Genomic DNA, 16,797 nt, shown 5'->3' on the forward strand with positions numbered 1-16,797 from the left:
AAAGGACAGCGTGAGCAGAGGGCTGGAGTTCTCCAGGAGTTGGAATTTTTTAGTGGAGACGCTGCAAAAAGGGACCAGGTTGGAAGGAGCTGAGGCTTCTAGTTTGAGAAAGCTTGGACTGTGGGTCCAGACTTGATAGGAAAGAGAAGAAAGTAAGCCTGGGAGGAAACAGTCAACGGGGAGAATGGTGTTTTTGATTTAAAACGGAACTCTTCAAGCTGCATTGGACAGGATGAATGTTGTAGCACATTTATGAGTTGATCAGATAAGAAGGCATCTGAGGCATTTAATGGGATATATTTTCACTGTGGGTTGAACTTAACTGAAAATAGATTGGGTTGGCAAAAGCCTTTGGATTCAGGACACACCTGCATTTGGTTGGTGTGTAAATTGGTGTAGCTTTTCTGGGTTAATTTACCAATACCTACTGAAATTGTGATACTCCTTTCACCTCACAAATACTTGTTTACATGGAGCACATTAAAAAAAAAGTTACTTCAGCAAATTTTTTTTTTTTTTACTAACCTGCAGTGGATTTTGTAGCTGTGTATTATATTGATTTAAATAAATATAAAATTCTAACATTTTTATTTCAAGTGCACCTTTAATACTTTGAGTATTTAACTTCTCTGCATAGATAACTGAGAATAACTTGGAAAAATGTTAAGACTCTTGTTAACCATATGTCATGAGGTTTGATTTTTAAATAAATCTTTTCCTTTTTTAGACAACAAAGTGGGTTTGCTTGTAGACCAAGAACTTGAATCAGCATCACAAAAGATGGAAGACGTGTTTAAAACTTCCAGGCTACTTACTCTGAAATCAGATAGGGAAACAAACAGTGTTGAAAGGCATGCTCCAAGGACCAAGGTTAGACCTGCAAGTCTGCCTGTAGATAGACTACTTCTTCTTGCAAGCCCTCCTAATGAGAGAAATGTCAGAAATATGGGAAATGTAAGTTCAGACAAGTTTTGCAAGAATCCTACCTTTGAAGGCGGTAATAGGAAAGATACTCCTACTATTGTCTGTTCCAAATTGGATGGCTTTAACCAGCAAACTCTACAAAAAACTCCAGAGAAACAGTATGAACAAAATGGCCTCAGTACAAAGACTGCCATGACTGTGCCCAACGCACTCCAGGAAAGAGGGGGAACTGCGAGCATCAGGATGGGCGGGGACCAGCCAGGCAGTGCCCCCCAGCCCAGTAAGCCGTACACAGAACCAGTCAGGTCAGCGAGACAGGTGTCGGAGAGACGGTCCTCCGACTCCTGCCCTCCCGCTGCAGTCAGAGCACCCAGAACGCTGCAGCCCCAGCACTGGACGACGTTTTACAAACCCCGTGCTCCCGCTGGCGGCGTTCGAGGGGATGAGGAGAAGCCCACCGCACCCTCCCCAGCACTGCCTCCCGGCACAGCCCCCGCCCCCCAGGGCCCCGTGCTAAAAACAGCTCCCGCCTCGGACCAGGCGCCTGCTGCCTCCACGCAGCCCGCCAGCAAGCCGAGAGCGAACTTTGAGGAGCGGGACTTGCCTGAAGTGCCTCCTGCATGTCAGAGGCCGAGGCTAAAACGAATGCAACAGTTCGAAGACCTTGAAGATGAAATCCCGCAGTTTGTGTAGGGTTGTCAGAATTCAGCTTTTCTTTGTTGTTGTTTCGTTTTGTGGCATTGTGTTTGTTTCGTGAAAGAAACTTCCGACAGGGCCCCTTCTGTGTAGTATTGCCACATCATAGGTTTTGCTTTTTGTCCTTGTGTCATGTTATTCTGTGTTGGTCATATTGAATGGTAGCCTGTTTTGATAGGGCCCCATCTGTGCCTCACTGGAATTCTCTGTATTTTTAAAGTTGTGAATAAATAGGTGGACTCATGTTTTTTTTAAAGTTTAGTTGATTTTTCCCATAAAATGGTCCATTTAAATGCATCCCTAATATATGATACAGTTCTCAGCTAATAGGTGCAATTGGGGAAAATCCGCTTTATTTTTTGAAGCGAAACTACAGTGCTTATTTATAAAAGGACTATTTCCGAATGCAAATGCCTGAAAGATCTTTGTCTGGTATGATTGTTTTGTTCACATGATTTTATAGTGCGTCTTTGACCACTTATATGGTATGTATGTAACCTTTTATTTTTCAATTGGCAATTCACCTTTTAATATTTACACAATGGCCAAAAGGCTTGCAAATCTCTGTTTAATTTCATTTTGATTAATGGCCAGATTTTCCATGTGGTAGTCAGTTGAATTGTACAAAGAAAGTGCACTTAAACTTGTTTCTAAATTACATAGTTCAGTTATGTCTTATTTGGCTTTAGATGGTTTTAACACATTTAATATTTTTTCACCTCTTGGCTTTATTCTGCATAAACTTTTGTTGTTCAACAGTTCTGAATGTTTCGGTATTTTATATAATGGTCCAAAAATGTTTTAAAATTCAGTGCATTTTTCTTCATGTTGTCTGGGTTGTTTTGTTTTGTTTTTTTAACCACTCCTTTGGTATGAAATGTTTTCACTTTTAAGTAATTTTATGTACTTTTTCTACCTGAATTTTTAACCATTGACAATGTATGTTTCATCCAAATCATGCAAAGATTTATTTAAGTTGATTCTAAGAGTATAGTTTGATAAGCCTCATTGTTTGGAATTTGAGAAAAGGTATAGATGACTGGATGGATATATTTCATTTATAAAATTCCCAGTTTTTAGAACTGTTGCAGTTCTGTGATTTTCTGGGTTTCATCATTTTGCCTAAAATAGGATATAAAAGGGACAAAAAATTAAAATAGCCTCTTTTTCTATGTGTGAATTCTATTTGTAGCATATGCTTTTATAGGAACATGTTATCCTTGATAAAAAAATACATATTTTATATATATATTAAATATATATAGATTAAGTATATATATATATATATATTAACCTGTTAAATTATTTCAAGTTCTCGTGGCTTCTCTGAAGTTGTTGCCTCTTAGGGTGTGAGACTTTGAGATTTAGTAACCATTGGCTTAGTGGTCAACACTTGGGCTCATACATCCCTTGACTATAACATGGAATGCATGTTGTGGGAAGTTGCTATTTAGCTCTATATGACATTATGGACTAGGGAGAAATGAGTAACTCCTTTGTGCTAGAGTCTTGTTTTTAGTCCTTACTGTACAAAATATAAAAGAATTGTATTGCTACGAAAACCTAAAAAGAAAATAAGAGCCAACATTTATTAAGTCCTCTCTTTGTGCCATGAACTCTGCTAAATTCCTACAGAAATGATTTCAAGTTCACAGCAACCTATAATACATAGGTAAGTATTTTACTATTCCTGTGTTACAGATAAGGAAACCAAGGCTTAGTTATGTTGTGCTTTGGTTCCACAGGTTGGTAACAGTTGGAGTCAAGTCTCAAACACAGGGCCGTCAGATTCTTGATGGTTAGTACTCTTGATGACTGTGTTATCACGAAGTAATATCAGGTAATATTTAACAATAGAAAATTCACCTTTAAAATTTTTTTATTGTGGCAAAATATGTGTAACATAAAATTTACCATTTTAGCCATCTTTAGGTGTACAATAGCATTAAGTACATTCACATTGTTCTGCAGCCATGACCACTATCCCATCTCTAGAACTTTCTCATCATCCCATCCTGAAACTTTGAAAATATACTTTTAAACTCCTTCAGATTTCTTTTAATGTATTGAGACAACCGAGTCAAAGAATCCATCCTGGCAACAGCTGGCCTCGCTGTTAAACCTCACCAGTGAGAATTCCACTTGGTCCTTTCTGTCTGTAGGGCTCTCTGGCATCTCATCCAGCTTAGTCCATCGGTCTCTAGGTGCTTTCTCATTTCCTGGGACATTGAGCAAGTGTCTCCTGAGCAGATGCTGCTATTTCTAGAGTACCCAGGGTGTACACTGCTCCCTGTTCCACTTAGGAACGTGGTAGCAGTTCTTCACAGGAGGTGGTTTTATGACACACAGAAAGAATGAGAGTCAAGGGAAAGGGCAATAGTGGGAGCCCTTTTAGAGCTGCCAGAGCACTAGAAAGATTTGTGGAAAGCATCTCGTTCAAGTTTGCAAGAAGTCATCTGTGAAGGGTTGATCGTGACTTTCTTTGATAGGCTTGTTTTACATGCTGAGAACTTAATTAGCATCTATGAATACTTAAAATTACTTTTAGTGCACTTCAGGCAGTATATTTCTTTTGATACAGAGATGAAGAAGGATGATCCCTGTGAAGGACTTGTCCAGAGATTTCAGAAGCCAGTGAAGTCATACGTCCCTTCCTTGGGTGATTTAATTTAAAAATGGTACTATAGCTACACCATTCCCAGCTAACCTTGTATTACTCACAGTATTTGTACAACTATAAACATCTCTTTAAATGGCAACCATGTATATTTTCATGGCAAGTTATCGTCAGTGTAATTCTCTGGGGTTTTCTTTCCTAGGGGCAGGAAATTGTTTTGATGTGCTGATACGATTATATCCACAGACAATTCAGTAATATCTGGAGTTTAGCAAAGTTGCTACATTCACAATATGCAAAAGTCAGTTGTCTTCCTATATGTCATAAATTAATAAATAAAAGTTTTTAGAAAGATCTCAATATAAATTTGAAATACCTGAGAATAAATCTAACAAAATATATACAAGATCTTCATGGAGACATTTTAGACTATATTAAGCATTTAAGGAGATCTTGGAAAAAATGGAGTGCTCTATGATGTGCATGGATGGGAAGCCTCAATATTGTAAAGATGTTCATTTACCTTCCATTTATTTATCGACTCAGTGTAGTCTCATCCAATATTGAACCAATTTTGAACCATTTGAAAGTAAGTTGCAGACATGATTCCCCATTACCCCTAAATACTTGAATGATGTTTCCTTAAAACAACCACTCCTACAGAGCCACAGTAGGACAATCAAAATCAGGAGATTAACACTGATACAGAACATCTCATCTGCAGACAGCATTCAGATTTGCTGATTGCCCCAATACTGTTCTCTGCTCCAGCATCCCTCCCTATGCAAGATCAGATGGTGCATTTAGTTGTCCTGTCTCTTGTCTCCTTTGATCTGGAACAGTTTTTCAGTCTTTTCTTTCATGACCTTGATTTTTTGAAGAGTATAGGCCAGGTAGCATGTCCCTCAGGGTTCATCTAATGATTAGATAAAACAATTAGGGTTCCTCATGATTAGATTCAGGATATACATTTTTGTCAGAAATGATGTATTCTTCTCACTATATCATACCCAGAGGTACACAATGTCAAATTGTCCCATTCTTGGTGATGTTAGCTTTGATCACTTGGTTAGGATAGTATCTATCAGTTTTCTCTATTTTAAAATTTGTAAAAAGAATTTGGTGAGGACAATTTTTGAGACTATGTAAATGTCCTGTTTCTCATCAAATTGTCACCAGTTAGTTTGAGTCTATTAACACTTGTTACCTGAATCAGTTATCACTATTCTGGTTGCCGAATGGTGAGTTCATCATTGCTAATGCTTTGATATTCTGTGAGGAAGAGCAGTCCCTTCTCCATTCATTGTCTATTCATTTATATCAGTGTGGACTCGGGGATGCCCACTTTATTCAGTAGGTTCCAATTTATGATTGCCATGTATTTTGATACTGAACTTTTCCCACATATGGTCTATGGGAGTCTATTCCAGCTTGTTTCTATGTCCTTTTGATTTTTTGAGCTCTTCCTTATTTTTTTGGCACATCAAGGTATCCCAGGCTTATCTTGTACTTTTCCCAAGGAACCTTGGTTCCTTTAAATGGAAAATAGTATGTGGAAACAAACACCTGAGAAGTGCTCATTGCTACTGGAAGGTCACTGATTGACTTGAACGGGTCATTGGATAAAGCCTTATTGGTGGACGGATCAAAGAAATACATGTCTAAGGGCACCTGGGTGGCTCAGACGGCTAAGTGTCTGCATTTGGCTCAGGTCGTGATCTCAGGTCCTGGGATCGAGCTCCACGTCAGGCTCCCTGCTCGGTGGGGAGTCTGCTTCTCCCTCTGCCCCTTGCCCTTGCTTGTGCTCTCTCTCGCTCTCTCTCAAATTTTTTAGAAAAAAAAGAAATACATGTGTGTACACACAGACATACAGCTATATATATTTATATACATATATAATGGAAACCTTGAGTTCACATTGGTACCTTCAATTCTAATTCAGTACTTCAGAGTTTAATCCAGTATTTCCCTTTCCATATTTGTAACTCCTTTCTCTCATAGTGAGAAATCTAGCTCCCATAATCCTAAGTATATTATTTGCTTACTCTACGTTCCAACGTCCTGACCATGCCCGCAGCTGCATTGGCCCACCTGGCTCCAAATCTGTCACGTAAGTCAGCCACCACTGCACTGTCCTGACCACCCTGCTCCCTCATATGCCAGTTGAAACCCTAGCCCCAACCACAAGGACCAGGCCAGCTGAATCTTGACCCTAGTGATGTCACTCCTGACCCCACCGATCCATCCTAGGCCCTGGTCATCTGACTGAATCCCCCACCCCACCCAGAGAGGAGGGAAGGGACAAACTCATGATCTTTTGATAATGACCAACTATTAAATATTTGCTTATTAAATTCACTAGGAAAAGTTTGCAAATGAATAGTTAAACATATCAGAAATGTTTAAACATGGACGTATTTATGAAATTTATAGGAAGTTTTAAATTAATATCCCTTTTTTATCTCAGCTCTAATACTTGAAAGTAATTTTTAAATATTAATACTTCCTGTAATACCTAAACCATATAACTTATGTTGTTTTTTTAATGTCTTTACAAGTTTAATTACCCTATAAACAAAATTAACATACGTTTCAGAAAGCAGAGTGAAAGAGACTATTTGTCCGTGGTTCTGAGTTACGAATGTGAATAGACCAGTGAGCTTTTTTAATTGTCTAAGGAGTGCTGATTGGTAAGTGAATGTGGTCCTGGAATAAAGCTCAGGACATAGATCAAGTATGGGAAGATCTTATTTACGATGGTAGGCACGGAGCCTGGCATATTTATAGTTGCTCTCTGCTAAATTAATTATCTGTATCTCATTTCATTTTACACCAGAAATTTCCTTTTTGAGGTCTACTTCCAATGAATTAAAAACTTCTCTGCATCCAGCTATTTTCTTCAAAGTTGTGACAGTTCATCTAGTCAGTCGCCAGTGAAATCAGACCGTGCTGTGATAAGCACAGGAGCAGGGAACCTATGAATTCTCCATCTACAACTGCAGATACATATCTAACTCAGATTCACTGGGAGTTTTAAGTGATTTTTGTTTTAAATTGGATCATAAATGCATAAATGTGCAAATACAAATACATGTGTATTGTTTAAAGAATAGCTATAAAATGAACTCCCATTAACACCCAAGCCCCTTCACAGAATGGTAGGGAACCACCAGAGCATGCCTCTCTAGTCAAACCTCTCCCCCTTTCTCCACACACATACCCACCCTGGTGTAATCTCTGTCTTGAATTTTTTAAGTTTTTTTTTTTTTTAAGATTTTATTAATTAGAGAGAGCACAAGCAGGGGGAGGAGCAGAGGGAGAGGGAGAAGCCGACTACCCGCTGAGCAGTGAGCCCAATGTGGGGCTGGATCCCAGGACCCTGGGATCATAACCTGAGCCAAAGGCAGATGCTTACCTGACTGAGCCACCCAGGCGCCCTTCTGTCTTGAATTCTATATTCATCATTTCCTGGCTCTTAAAAAAATTTGTTATGTATGTATTATTTAATTTCAACTGTCTCTAACTTTTTACAGTGGCATCCTTAATTCCTTTGTGGCTTGCTTCTTACATTCATCATCTTTTTAAGATTAATCCATGTAAATGTTTGTAGGTGCAAACATATTTTTCCTTTTTTCCTTTTTTTAACTATAAAGGATTCCTGTGATAAATTTACTAAGGCAAGTATTCTTAACTGCCTTTTTCAGATGAGCAAATAGACTTTAAAGAGATTAAATAACTTACTATACGTTATAGAGCTAATAAGAGAGGGAGCTAAGACTTGAACCTTAATTGATTAACATATTATAAATTCTATCACTGATAAATTATTTTATCTTCATTTTTTAAGCCAGATGCTGTCATAAATAATATATTTTCAGGCTATAGTTTTTCTTCCTGGTTGCTAGGAGACTGAAGTTTTGGGTTATATCCCAACTCCAAGGTCATTTTTAGTGTATGGGTGCATTAAAATTTATTCATTTCATTAAAACCATTGCATCTAAAATTGCTGAAGTTCTTCTGGGTTGCAGTGAGTTTTGTAGTTTAAACTCTGCTAATAATGAGAGAATAACAGAGCAGATGGTAGAATATACAAGCAGTTCTACCCTTCCACACTCAATTCCAAAAGAACAGTTTGGAAAACAGTGCTATAATGGAGAGCTATTGAGGAATTTAAACATACAGAGAATATGGTTTTCATGAGATCTCCCAGCTTGGTAATCAGGAAAAGAGTCAGCATTCCAGGTGAGAAACGGGCCCTAAATTAAGCCACTGACCTAATTCCGATTTATTTTTAGGAACATAATTGACAGGGATTAGTGACCCATTGTGAATGTGGAGTTCGTGAAGGTTGAGGGTGGAGTTGGCAGGGTAGAGAACGTGATGCTTAACTTGGAAGCCGGGCACATAATAGTTCTCCTCAGATATTATAAGTGAAAACAAAGGATTGAAGTTAAACATCTTACTTGCTCCTTTAGGCAGAATGAGGTCCCATGACTGAGAGTAAAACAGAGGCAGATTTTGTTTCAGTACAAACACAGAAATGTAGCAAAGAATGAAGACCTTTACAGAAAAGTGAATATAAATGAATATTGGCTGTTACAAAACAATACTAGCAATGTGAAGTTTAAAATGTATGTAGAGGGGCACCTGGGTGGCTCAGTGGGTTAAGCAGCTGCCTTTGGCTCAGGTCAGGATCCAGGGGTCCCTGCTTTGCTTAGTGGGGAATCTGCTTTTCCCTTGCCCTTTGCCCCGCCCTCCATTCCTTTGCTCCCGTGTGCACTCTCTCTCCCTCTCTCTCAAATAAATAAAATCTTTTAAAAAATAAAATTTATGTAGAGTTAGAATACATGATAATATTGGAAAAGCTTAAAAACAAAGAAGTATAAAGTTCTGGTATTATCAAGGAAAATGGTAAATACAATAATTCGTATTAAATTTAACCCAGATATGTGTTGTAATATCAAAAAGAGTACATTAAAAGAAGAAAATGAAATATTTGAGTAATCCAAAAGAAGACAAGACAATAAAAAAAAAAAAGGTAAATGAAAGAGTGGGTCAAATAGAAAACAAGTAGTAGGATGGTAGATATCAAATCACCTAAATCAGTAACTACATTAAATGAAAAAAGGATCAAATACTTCAAGTAATAAGCTAATGACAGACTGGGGAAGAAAACAAAACCCATGTATGTCTGATTTGTAAGAGGCACATCTTAAGTACAAGTCCACCGAAAGTACAAGGATGGCAAAAGCTAAAACATGCAACCGCTAATGAAGAGACTGGCCTAGCTAGACTAATGTCAGATGAAGCATTACTGGAGATGAAGAGGGATATTCTGAAATGGTAAGTCAATTTACAAGGAAGATTTCACAATCATAATAACATTGTTTCAAATGTATAAGGCAAAAATAGACAACTAAAAAGAGAAACAGACAATCCACAATGGTAAGGGCTTCTTTAACATAACTCTGAACAAACAGACAAAAAAGTAGTAAAAATACAGATCTGGAGAAGACAGTTAACAAACTTGACCTAATGGATATGTAGAGAATACTGTCAGCAATGACAGAATTCATGTTTCACTTAAGTCCGTATTTAAAATTTACTAAAACTGACAATTTGTAAGCAGACCAAAAAGAAAGCCCCAAAACATTTCAGAGGATTGAAACAATTCAAAATATGCTCTGACTTCAGGGAAATTATGCTAAAATTCAGTAACAAAAGATCACTAGAAAATCTTCAAATGCCTGCAAGTTAAACAGAACACACTTCTAAATAGTCCATGGATCAAACAAGAAATAACAGGCATTAGAAAATATTTTAAGCTGAATAATAATGAAGATGTGCCATATCAAAAATTGTAGACTGCAGCTCCTAATGCAATGCTTAGAAATTTATACACTTACCTACATTTACTATAAAAGTTGAAAAGTTAAAATCATTTACACTTCATCTCTAGAAGCAAGAAGAGTAAAACAAAGAATGAGAAGGAAACAAAGATTAGAAATCAGTGAAATAGAAAACGAAGCTAAAGAAAAACAAAGCTAAAAGCTGGTTCTCTGAAAAGTTTAAGAAAACTGACATACCCCCAGTAAGACATCAATAAGAGAAAAAAGTAACATCAAGAATGAAAAGTATAGTATCATTGGAGACTCTACAGTGAAAAGATGCGATGATATAATGAACACAACATCAATTTGAAAATTTGAATAAGGACAAATTCCTCAAAAAATTAAACTGACAAATGGAAAATCTAGAGAATTTCTTCTGTTAGTGGAAATTGAATCAATTATTAAAAGCCCTTACACAAAGAAAATATAGAACCAGTGAGTTCTTTCAAACATTTAAGGAAGAAATTACCTTAATTTTATACAAATGCTTCCAGTAAATAAAAAAAAGGAATACTTCCAAACTAAGTCCAACCTAACCATGATACCAAAAACCTGACAAGGACATCACAATATATAGGAAGGTGACTTTCAATATATGCAAAAGATAATACTACCAAGTGAGGTTAATTCTCCATGTATGCAAATAAGATTTAACATTTGAGAAATCAATCAGTTTAATTTGCCACATTAATTTTTATAAAGGGATAAAAATGTTATCTCAACAGATGCAAATTGGAAAAAGGATTTGATGAAATTCAACAGCCATTTATGATAAAAACTCTTAGTAAACTGTGAATAGAACTTCTGTAAACTGATATATAGTCTACAGCAGACTTAGCTAGTGGTAAAATACTGAAAGTTTTGCTCTTGAGAAGAGGAATGACACAAGGATCCCTACAATCACTACTTCTATTCAACATTATACTAGAGATTCTTGCCATATATAATGCAAGAAAAAGAAATGAAAGGCATAAAGACTGAAAAGAAAGAAAATAGCCATTTGTTTGCAGATGATATAATTACGTACATAGAAAATCTAAATGAATTTACCAACTACTTAGAGTTAGTAGGTAAATTTAACAAACTGCTTACAACTTCACTCAAAAGTTACTAATTTATATCAAAACCAAATAGAAAAGGGAATTTATGAAACAATATTTAAAATAACATTAAGAACATCAAAGAGCTAGGAAATCTAAAGAGAGATGCATAGAGATGTTTATTTCTACACTGAAATACACAAAATCTTTATATAAGTTAAAGAACTAAACAAATAGAAGAATATTCCATTTTTGCAGATTGGAAGATTCAAAAATATGAAAATAGTAGTTCTCTCCAAACTAATCAAGACATTCAACCCAGTCTTACTGTTTCTTGTTAATTTTTTACAAATGTACTTTAAGGTACGTTGATATAGGTAGTTTCATGATCCTCAGAGAGGCAGAGTAGACATTTTGAACTTTTCCTTTAGTGGCTTCAAAGAGGGTAACTGCCCATAGGTAATCAAGCTAGCAAAAGGAAAAGGTAGCACTTGAACCAATGAGATGCTTTTTTTGACATTTTTCTTTCTCCTCCACTCTTCCACCAGACTGCTCCAGTCCTATTCTCCTGGCTGTATTCTTCCTCTTAAGACCCCAGCACTGTGGAAGGTATATTCTAGGATTTAACTTACCTCAAAGTCCATAGCTGTGTGTGTGTCTATGTGTGCACACTATATATTACAGAGGCTTTATTCATTAAATAAAGCCCTTGGGGACCTGGGTGACTTAGTCGGTTGAGTGTCTGACTCTTGATTTCAGCTCAGGTCATGATCTCAGGGTTGTGAGATCGAGCCCGAGTGGGGCTCCACCCTGGGCGTGCAGCCTGCTGGGGATTCTCCCTCTCCCTTTGCCCCCCCCACTCCCTGCTCTCTCTCTCTCTCTCTCTCATCAATCAATCAATCCCTTGAATTTAAACTTGGAACAACCTTAACATGCGGCACTGGGCTTATAGGCTGATTGTCAGCAACTACTTTGAGTCCTACTGTAAACCTAGGGCTGTTCGAGGGACCCTCTGGAAATGTGGGCCTAAACATTTAACTGAATATTTGTAAGTAGCTTTGTAAAAAAACAAAGCACTTCCAGCTATCACCAGGAATTAGGGCCCATTCTAGAGCAAGTCTTAAATTATTTAGGATCCTGTAAAGACTTCATGTGATAAAGACAAAAATCTCCTAGCATGAGGGAGTTGAGTGGGTTGTGTTAGTTGCAAATTCTTTTGGTTACCCATTGAATAAGTCTTTTCTTTCCTCACTACTTCCCTTTGTTTGAGCTAAATTGAATTTCAAAGGGAATTTTTTAAAGCCTATAATCTTATTTGGGCTAAGCTATTATCTGAAAAGGCTACTCATAAAATAATGTGCCCAGAGCTGACAACTCTGTTGAAATCACATGGAAGTCATCAGTGCCCAAATAATATTTGAAGTATGATATGTAATAAATGTATGGTTTTCAAACATTTTAGACATAATACCTGTTGGGGGTGGGGATGGAGCACTCGGGATGCACTGAAAAGCCTGGGGAGGCCTGGCCTGGGAACAAGGGAACTGGGCGACTTGACGGCCATCCTCACATCCTGGAGTGGGAAGGGATTAAAGTGACAGTGCTTATCTGCTCCTTTAGGGAGAATGGGGACCAAAGGCTGAGATTCACAGGCAGGCAGTTGCTGCTCAAAAATATAAGGAAGTCATTTTACAGTTAGAATAGTTCAAAATGGAAGGTGGGACCCCATGATTTCTCACTGAGAACACATTCAAAGCAAAAACTAGATGACTGCCTGCCTCTTAAGCATATATTTTTAATTTTTTTATTATTATGTTCAATTAGCCAGCATATAGTACAACATTAGTTTTTGCTGTAGTGTTCAACGATTCATTAGTTGCGCATAATACCCAGTGCTCATCCCAACACATGCCCTCCTTAATAGCCATCACCCAGCTATCCCATCCCCCCAACCCCCTCTCTTCTGTAACCCTCAATTTGTTTCCCGGAGTCCAGAGACTCTCATGGTTTGTCTCCCTCTCTGATTTCTTCCCATTCAGTTTTCCCTCCCTTTCCTTGTGGTCCTCTGCACTATTCCTTATGTTCCACATGTGAGTGAAACCATATGATAATTGTCTTTCTCTGCTTGACTTATTTCACTTAGCATAATCCCCTCCAGTTCCATCCATGTCGATGCAAATGGTGGGTATTCATCCTTTCTGATGGCTGAGTAATATTCCATTGTATATATGAACCACATCTTCTTTATCCATTCGTCTATTGAATTACATCTTGGCTCCTTCCACAGTTTGCCTATTGTGGACATTGTTGCTATGAACATTGGGGTGCATGTGCCCCTTCTTTTCACTACATCTGTATCTTTGGGGTAAATACCCAGTAGTGCAATTGTTGGGTCGTAGGGTAGCTCTATTTTTAATGTCTTGAGGAACCTCCATACTGTTTTCCAGAGTGACTGTAGCAGCTTGCATTCCCACCAACAGCATAGGAGGGTTCCCCTTTCTCCGCATCCTCACCAACACTTGTTGTTTCCTGTCTTGTTAATTTTTGCCATTGAAACTGGTGTAAGGTGGTATCTCATTGTGGTTTTGATTTGTATTTCCCTGATGGCCAGTGATGTTGAACATTTTTTTATGTGTCTATTAGCGATTTGTATGTCTTCTTTGGAGAAGTGTCTGTTCATGTCTTCTGCCCATTTATTGACTGGATTATTTGTTTTTTTGGTGTTGAGTTTGAGAAGTTCTTTACAGATTCTCTTAAGCATATTTTGAAGAGGTATCTTTTTGGGGGAAAGATACTGGTTGAAATCATCTGTAAAACCTTTTCTAACTCTCATCCTTAAGCTCCCGAAGGCCTTGAGGTAAGTGAGATCTTCCACTTGGATAGAGCCCTGTTTGTATGATCTGCAGGGAGCAAAGAAAGCTCATGCCCTAGTCCTGCCACTCTGCAATTGAGACCCATGCCAAGTCCTTTGCTGACATAGCTCGTGTCCTGTGCTCTCAGCTCCCTGCCCAGGGTCTTTATTCCTGCCTCCTGCTCTCCCATCCTCCTGAATATGATGTTACTGTTGTGTGCTGTATTCATAGATATACAAAAATCTATTTATTTTTAGAATTTTATAATATACATTAGGTATTTCTGTAAAAGGTATTCCCTTTTTCCAAAAGGTTGCTGCCTACCCCCCTGTCTTTTCTATTTTCCTCAGAGCAAGAAGCAGTAATTACTACTCTCATAAGTAAGCTGCTCCCTTGTATTGGACGGTAAATTTATCTTTATGTTTCAAGGCTTATCATCTCCCCCAGCCCCCCTTTACTTCCCCTGAAGTCTCACTGCACTGTTCCACAGTAATACTGTGCTCTGCTCAAATTCAAAGAGGATTTTGGGTACTGATTTAGTAGCAGCGTCTCCTGGCACAAACCTTCTATTTATTCATAACTGCAATAATAGAAATGAAAGCTACTTTAATGAAAAAGGAACTCAGGAATGAGATCATTAAATACAACTAAATACATCTTAAATATAAGTGTCATGTATTCCCGGATTAGTATAAGGTATATAGCTATCTATCCCGAATTCTGGTCTCAGAGAAAAAGGTCAGAGACAATTACAAGCAAGGTGCTTCATATTATCAGGTCCATTTTTAAAACAATGAGATCCTTTGGACCAATAACATCTTTTTTACCGGAGATCTCCGTTGGTCCTTTTGTTGGTAATCCACTTATGTCTGTACCTGCATAGTCTACTTTGCCTTTGTTTTCATCATGGGATTCTCGAAGAGCTTTTCTGGCCACATACGACTAACAAAGGGGGATATCAGAGGGTGTAAGTATCGCTCCAGGAATATTTCATAGATCCAGAGCAGAACTGGAACGACAATGCAAGAAATATACACCATTCTCCCAGGCTTGAGTTCCTGAACCACGCACAGGTGGTAAAGTCCACACTTCTGGAGGGAGCTTGATTTTTGTATATTTTAGGCAGCTTTGGGTTTCATTGTTTGCATTTCTTTGTAACTCAGTTCAATACCTGTGACATCCACTATACCAGATAATACAGACAAAACAGAAGTTAAGAAATACTTCCTGTCGGGGCGCCTGGGTGGCTCAGTTGGTTAAGCGACTGCCTTCGGCTCGGGTCATGATCCTGGAGTCCCGGGATCGAGTCCCGCGTCGGGCTCCCTGCTCGGCAGGGAGTCTGCTTCTCCCTCTCCCACTCCCCGTTTGTGTTCCCTCTCTCGCTGTGTCTTTCTCTGTCAAATAAATAAATAAAATCTTTAAAAAAAAAAAAAAAGAAAAAAGAAATACTTCCTGTCCGTGTGGAGCTTACAACCTGATAGTATCAGAAGCTGGCTGGCCCTCAGGGAGTTCTATTTTTACATTTGGAAAAGTCAGATTTGATCAAATACCATTTTTTTCCCAGGAATGATAGAGGAATTTTCCTGTATACCAAGTCTGAGAATAGAAGCAAATGTTCATATTGAAACTAAAATAGTATGACTTGTATTTTTCCAAAAAGCAGATAATTTGAAAAATAGCCCGTTTGTTGTATGTATACAAAAGGCATCATAATACTTAACTATTGCTCAATGGTTTGTACAAATTCGGGTTGATAATGTATTAATCAAATGTTACAAGGATCAGAATGGCCAGTAACACTAATTTATCTAATACGTACTGGCAGGGCACTAAAGTAACAGGCTGGAAATTCTGCCACGAATCAATGCCAATTAATGTATGTGCTGGATAAAGTGAAAATTCTTTAGCACTTCTGGTTCCACAGTTAAGTATATTGCTCTAACTGCTCAAAAAGGGTCAAACTAGACTTCTGAAATTTATAGGGTTTTTTTTTCCTACATGCTTTTGGCCATAGTCTGTCTAGCTCATTATGCACACACACATATATATATATGTATATTTTTTATTTCTTTAAAATGTACCATTTCATTCACTGGAGTTCATAGATACGATGGAAAGGTCCCTATTGTTAACTGAATTTTTATACACTAGTAGAGTTAAATTCCAATATGTATTTAAAGTAGAACCCTATTAATTTTGATCTGCTTACTATCTACTGATAGTATCAATAATCACAGGGTCTAAAAAGGAGGACATAAAGAAAAAATTTCAAATTTCTACTTGTTTTATTCTGGGCATTGTGCTAGGTATTTAATTCTATTTATTTTAGTTCATTGAACAACTCTGTGATATGAAAAAGAGGGAATTCGCTTCATTAAACACACTGTCCAGCAGGCCAAGATGCGTGTCACACTCTGCCCCATGGCATGCCCCTAGAAAATTGTTCAGTCAGGATTTGAACCCAGTCTGCTTCCTGTATCTGTGTTTATTTCACTATCCTATTATTTAGGGCTCCCAATTATTTATAGTAGTACTTTCTTTTTTCTTAGAAAACAGACATTTATATCTCACATTTTCACCAGGAAATCCAAGATCAAGGTGTCTGCAAATGCCATGTCTGGCGAGAACCCTCTTCCTGGTTTCCAATCAGACATTTTTTTTGCCATACTTTCACATGGTGGAAAGAGAAATGTCATTTTTCAAGTGCTTATTATATACCAGATCATCATGAGCACTTTTCATGATTAGGTCATTTAGGCCACACATCATCATAGATA

The 16,797-nt window shown here is 37.7% G+C and overlaps 1 long non-coding RNA gene across 1 annotated transcript; it reads left to right on the top strand.

The window, feature by feature from the left end:
- The first annotated feature begins 6 nt into the window (after nucleotides 1-6).
- On the top strand, nucleotides 7-6,063 carry LOC145721320 (uncharacterized). The gene is made up of 2 exons (XR_014144994.1): nucleotides 7-3,418; nucleotides 4,202-6,063. It is a non-coding gene; the product is annotated as an uncharacterized LOC145721320 (long non-coding RNA).
- Nucleotides 6,064-16,797: the final 10,734 nt, after the last annotated feature.

This window comes from Leptonychotes weddellii, chromosome 4 (assembly GCF_054177405.1).
Source record: "Leptonychotes weddellii isolate Sample4059 chromosome 4, ASM5417740v2, whole genome shotgun sequence".
NCBI lineage: Eukaryota > Metazoa > Chordata > Mammalia > Carnivora > Phocidae > Leptonychotes > Leptonychotes weddellii.